This window comes from Mastomys coucha, chromosome X, assembly GCF_008632895.1.
Source record: "Mastomys coucha isolate ucsf_1 chromosome X, UCSF_Mcou_1, whole genome shotgun sequence".
In the NCBI taxonomy this organism is placed as follows: domain Eukaryota; kingdom Metazoa; phylum Chordata; class Mammalia; order Rodentia; family Muridae; genus Mastomys; species Mastomys coucha.
The window spans coordinates 45,392,280-45,398,893 of record NC_045030.1 but is presented as its reverse complement, the minus strand read 5'-3'; the positions used below and the strand labels follow the sequence as shown (position 1 = coordinate 45,398,893).

At 32.4% G+C, this 6,614-nt stretch overlaps 1 long non-coding RNA gene across 1 annotated transcript in view; it reads right to left on the bottom strand.

The window, feature by feature from the left end:
* Positions 1-2,124: 2,124 nt before the first annotated feature.
* The window catches only part of LOC116092214, a 9,182-nt gene continuing 4,692 nt past the window's right edge, over positions 2,125-6,614 (bottom strand). Inside the window, exon 3 of the long non-coding RNA XR_004119167.1 lies at positions 2,125-2,356. This is a non-coding gene — a long non-coding RNA (uncharacterized LOC116092214). The remainder of the gene's footprint in view (positions 2,357-6,614) is intronic.

Sequence of the window (6,614 nt, the reverse complement as noted above, 5' to 3'; positions counted from 1 at the left end):
TTTTCACACTGCCTTATGGAATGGGGGCTACTATTATTACTCTTCTAAATATAAGAAATATACATAGCACTTTTGTGCTTATCTTGATGCTTAAAAGCACTTGAATTGTGATTATATAGATAGGAATTGTTAGTATATACAAGCCCAACTTCTTCTGATTTCAAACAACAGTCCTTCTCTTTTCTGGTTCTATACAGATAGACTTAATTTTAGGACACATAAAGATTAAGTTCTTTAAATAAAATGCACATATACATATAGGTAAGAAGATGCAAACAAACATGTACAACAATAGACACACACATACATACACATATACACACATACATACATACATACACACAAAGAGACACCACCTCAATTATTTATGTTTCAAGATGCTTGAAATTCTGCAACATATGGCACTAAACCTGACAGAAAATGAAGAAAGATGAGAGAAAACACGTTGTGAATCATTGGGAGGGTGTATGTTGCTTCTATATCATTATGTATTCTTTATTTGGTCAGCTGCTTTTAAGTTTCTAAAGCTATAGAACAGTTGGTGCATATTAGCATAAGTTCAGTTTCTCATGAAGAATTAATAATTTCTGGCAGCACCTGTCATTTGAAGACAGGTTTAGCTTTTAGTGTGGAAATGTACCACATCAAATACTTGGGAAATATAGACAAAAGAAGTAAGTGGAAATATTAAATACTTTTATGTTATATTGGGAACAATAATGCTTTGCAAAGAAATGAGACAGAAGACTCTAGCAAATTTTCTCTAAAAAAAATTACATATTCCTAAAATGAGGTTGAACTTCTAAGACTTTTTTTCTTCTGAGATAAACTTATCTACTTTTGACAGAATAGAAGCATTGAAGGCTGCATTCAATGAATTTCTGTTAATTGAATCCTATTTTCTCATAGATATCTATATAAAAGTAATTATTAGTTTATCATAAGCCAACAGGATTTATATTTACATATGTATAGGAATTTTGTACTAATTACATAAAAATAAATTATATTTTAAGGAAGCAATTAATTTTTTTCTTAGAGAATGTGATCAACCTATAAACCCTCACTTGCATTTCCCTGCTTTAAAAGTTAAAGTGATTTCCTTTTCTTTGCCTCAAATGTAGTTTTTGGAGTCTTGCTTTGAAAAGGCTTACATAAGGTAAGCATAATATATGCCTTGTAAAGACATAATGTTTAGTGCAATAAAAAAAATTCATCTTCAAAACCAGAAGATTTTTAATCTTTAACATAGCTATTGTTTTGTTGTGTACTCCATAGTTACATCTGATAATAAGGTGCACTTTTGAAATTTATTTTTAATTGAGAGAGTTACATACATGCATATATTATGTTTTGATCAAGCCCACCTCCATTTTCCCCTTCACTTCCTCTGATTATACCTCAAGTAATTTTACTCTGAAGTTCATGTGATATCTCACATTTGAAAAATCCCCTAAGTTTACTTAATGCTGCTATACTTGCATAAATATAGGACTATTTACTGAATCACAGACAGCTTCTGGGGGCTAAACCCCTAAAGAAATCTGACTACCCTGTCCTAGAAGTCATAACTTGCTATCTTCTGTACCAGTATTTATGGTCATTTGATCTTGTATAGATCTTGTGAATGTAGCCAAGATTGCCATAAGTTCATGTATACATGTGAAATGGTGCTTTCATTTTCATCAAACACTGTTTTTCTGCAGGTGTCTCCTCTCTGACTCTTTTGATGTTTCTATACCTGATTCTTTGAGGATCCCTGAACCTTGGCATGGAGTGGGTATGATATAGATGGATCATTTAGAATTGAGAATTCCACAGACTCTTATTCTCTGACCATTAGCCAGTTTAGGGTGTCTGTTTTAATAATTATCTACTACAAAGAGAAGCTTTTCTGCTGAGGGTTGAGAGATGCACTAAATGGTTTAAAGATAAGATCTTCAAGGGTAGTTTCTTACTATGTCCATTTGGCAGAATAAGAGAATTACATTCTCTCCTAGTACCTATAACCTAGCCAATCACAGTTCTTTGACTAGTTTACAGTACTAAGCTTGAGCTCTATCTTCTGATTGTAAGCTTTAAATCTAATAAGTGGTTGGTTAGAAATTGTGTGATTTGTCCTGTTGTTGCACCAGTGGTCATGTCATCCTAGGAAAGTCCTTATTGTAGCTCTCAGGGTTCACAGCTGGGTAAAACTGTTAATCACTTTTTCTTCCATAGTGTGCATATATCCTTCTAGCATCATAAAAACCAAACCAAAAGTGATGAGGCTTCCAGGTTGGTACCAGGTTGTTTTCTCCATGTACAGTGAATAAAGTATGTTATGTCTTCAGTAATTGGACACCACCATCAAGTTCTGAAATGTAAATGAGAGCAGTGGAATTAGTATTTAACATTGGAGAGGTTTCCATATATACTTTTGTTATGCTTACAAGTCACAATAAAAAAAATTGCTCGCTATTGCTTGTCTTTCAGAGAGCTGGAGTTTGGTTCCTGGTACCCATTTTGGGTAGCTCAACACTTGATATAAAAATATTCAGAGGATATTACACTGTCTTCTGAGCATGTGCACATCTATGTATGCACACACACATATTCATAAATAAGTAATACAAAAAATTTGGGGGCTGTCCATTTGGCAAAATAATAGTATTATACTTTCTCCTAGTACCTATGAACTATGATGAGGCTCAGCCTTATAAAGAACTGACTTTTCTTCCAGAAGACCTGGATTTAGTTGCCAGCAATCTGTATGGTTGCTAACATACATCTGTAAATACTGTGCTAGGGGAATCCAATGGCCTCTTCCGGCCTCTGATGGTATCAGATAAATAAAAGGTACACAAACATAAATGCAGGCAAAACCTTTATTTATATAAAGAGTAAATATTTTTTGTTTGTTTACAATAAGGATCCCATGATCTAAGTTATATTGTGTCAAAATTGTCTTAATAAAAATAAATGTGCATAATGAATTATCTTGCAACCTTGTTTCTCAGTAGAGGGCTCCTATGTGAGGTAAGAGCAAAATGTTCCATGAAGATACAGATCTACTGCTTAAATGTACAACTGGCTCTTCTTAGGCGTGTTGATCCATGTCTGAATACTAACCTGGAACTGTTTTATGTGTTGAAAACTTAGCTGTATTAGTAGACACTTAAAGATGAAAAAGGCCTCTGAAACTGGTTTGATTTTTTTTTCCTTTATAAAAGACAGTGAATTCTGTTAAAGAAGCATGACTTACTCAAGGTCATACTGATTATCAGTGTTATAACAAGCACTTAAATGAGCTTGACATTTTTGTACACCAGAAATTTCACGGGAAAATGAATTTCAAACTACAGTTGAAATATCAAATATATGTAGATATTGAGAAGACATTCTAACTACAGAAACTTCTACATTGTTGGCTTTATTTTAAGAACAATTCGTGGGCCAGAGGGCACTGAGATTTATTCTGTATTGTGCTCAGGGAAAACGAATTAGGTTGCAGTAGAAGTGATTTAAGTGGTAAGTTTTCATTTCACAGTTGAACACAGCAAAGACAGAGACCATTTGGTGCCTTTTTCAATGTCTCCCAAAAGTTACTTCATGTCTCAAATACTGATTTTTTCATTGATGCACAGACAGAACTTAGCCCGCAAGAAAGCCTGTGGAATTGGTTGAAGGCCAGAGATGGTTTATTTCTCTACTTTTAAATACCATTCGATTTCATTTTTTTCCTTTTCTTCTAATACCGATTTTTTCCTAATGGATGAATTGGTGAACTTGAGTTATATTTAATTTTATTTTAATGCTCCATATAAGCATGTTTACTCTTTGGTATTTAAATACTTAATTCCTAAATGTCAATTTTGGAAATAGGATTGAAATTGCCTGTAATTATTTAACTGAAAAAGTTTTTAGGTGAGGTAGAAAACCATAAATAGTGTTATGAAAAAGATTTGCTTTTATTATTGATCTCTTTTAATCTGCAGCATTAAAGCATCAATCAAAAGTAAGTCTGGACAAAATGTCCAGTAAAGGCTTAGATCTCAGGTCTCTCTTCAGTTCATTCAGAAAACATGGTAAAAAGGAACAACTGAAAGGATACTAATGCCAAGAGGAAATTATGAAGAGATGCAATAATAGAGACAAAACTAGAAGCCATTCATCTTGTGAGTATAAATTTTTAGACACTAAATTTTGGTGACACTTACTAAGTACTGTTTGCAGAGTGCACAGTGTCCCCAGACCCTTATGAAAAGTATTTCACAATTATAAATTTGAAGCAAATGACATCACTGTTTATCTCATGGTCAAACAAAATTTTATGCAGTACAAAATTTCCTTGAATCTGATTATAGTAGATTACTTATGGATTTGCTAAGATGACCTTTATAAGACTTAAAATAATTTATAATTTTACAATTAATTTTAAAATGAAACAAAACATCTCATAGTAGGAGTATGGAAAATAATATCTATAGTTAATTTCTGAGTTGGGGTTTAAACTTGATTAAAAATTCTATACTTCTATCATTACCTCACCCTGTTATGAAATTAACCAGCCCATAATAGAATAGTTTACATTTGCATGGTAGATTTGTGCTCTCACCATCCTCTGCAGTAGTTTAATAATTATCCCCCAAACAGCTTAGAAGATATCAAGTATTCATTAGTAAATCTTTAAAATGTATTATATGAATACAAAGACCAACTTCACATCAAAGAACTGAGATCTAATCTAATGGGAAAACCTAGCTCAACAAAACCAAATGAAATTATGTTGTGAAGATCTAATAATTTACAATGCCTTCCAGTGTTAAAACTCTTAACTTTCATTTTGTTTTATATTGTAGCAGTTGGTTAAGTATAAAGTGACTATATTTGCCATTACAGACATGTATATTTATGTCAAAAATTGAAAGATGAAGATTAAACTCAGGCAATAATTTAGATTGTTTATGACAGATGATAGATCATTCTACAATAAATAACAATGATGATGGTCAATGTCAACAACATGATTTTTTATGACATTACTGGTAAATAAACAGTCTTTAGATTACAAATTTATTTATATGGTTTATAATATACTCATGCCAATGTTTTTATAGTTACAGAGAAAGAGTCATTTTTGTTTAAGAGTGTGGCCACTGGTAGGCTGACCATATTCCACTGAAAGATCATATATCCACCTGTACATGGGCAGTACAAATTGGGATTTATTATTTTATTTTGTTTATTTATTTTTTTAAAAAAGAAGAAGCAAAGTTGCATGTATAAGGAGGGAATAAATCTAGGAGGCGTTTAGAGAGGGGCAGGAATATGACCAAATACATTGTATGAAATTCTCAGTGAATACAAATGAGGAGGGAAACCTCCTCATTTAAGGAATAAATAAATCTTCCTCATAAATCTTAAGGAATAGCCACTTATCAAACACCAGTGATATTCTGTGGGATTTTTACTCTTTGACAGTAAAGTTTTCAGGAAATCCCAGCTGCAGGATGTAGTGATTCAATATATTTCAGCAGAAAAAAAATATGGGAAATCTAAATTTAAAGAGAGGTATTGATGCAATAGATGACTACATTTGGTGTAGAAATGCAATCATATTGCTCATTCAAGTGCTTCCTTCTAAACTGCATGTCTCTGGCTGCTTGCAACTGTAAGTTTGTACTTGCTGAATCTCAGATTAGTTTGCTTCTTTATTGCTTAACATTACAAGCACTCAACACAATTTGTTGATCTAAAATGCAATATAAGGATATTCTCAAATAATTTTATGTTAAATGAGTGGGACTTTAGAAATTTATCTTCTGTTTGTGAACCAAATATATTGACAGACTTATGCCTGCACAGTATTTGTGAATAAAAACTCAAGGCAACCTATAAGAATTAACTAGCAAGTTCTTAACAATTTCAAGCACACAGGCATCAGTAATATACTTCTGAACATTGGTAGAGCATTAATCCATTAGAATTCCTTCCAGTTTAAGTTGTAGGTAAAACAAAGTAAAACATTAATAATTATTGTATAAATGTATACATTGAATTCAAATAAACATGAGGAGCCTCTTACACAGACTTTGAAATTATTAAAGTAATACAGAATATCATTTTCAAATTATTAATATACGAATAAAAATACTTATAGTAAATGTGCATACATAAGTAGTGAATGCATATAGAATAAGGTGATAAACAGGGATAACTAGGGTGTGAGTCTCACTGCATTAACATCCTTTAAGTTTAGTTACATGTACAGGATATCTAAAATAAAGCATCTTAAGTATGGTAAAGTTTTTCTTTCTGATATAAAGCATGTGCTGACGCATGTTTTAAGGACCAAATAATAACAACATGATTATGAGAGAGAGAGAGAGAGAGAGAGAGAGAGAACATTTTCTCAGATACATGCAGCTTGGTTCTTGTAGCATGAACTTTAGTTTTATGGTACAACTTAGTCTCTGGGGTTCTAGTAATCATCTCCACATTTTAAAGAGTAGAATGTTAGAAAAAAAGAACTTTATGGACCTCTTTCTTAAAAAGAGAATTCTGACACCGAGGACCAGGTTGTCTCCTGCGACTTCAACAGCAACTCCCACTCTTCCACCTTTGATGCTGGG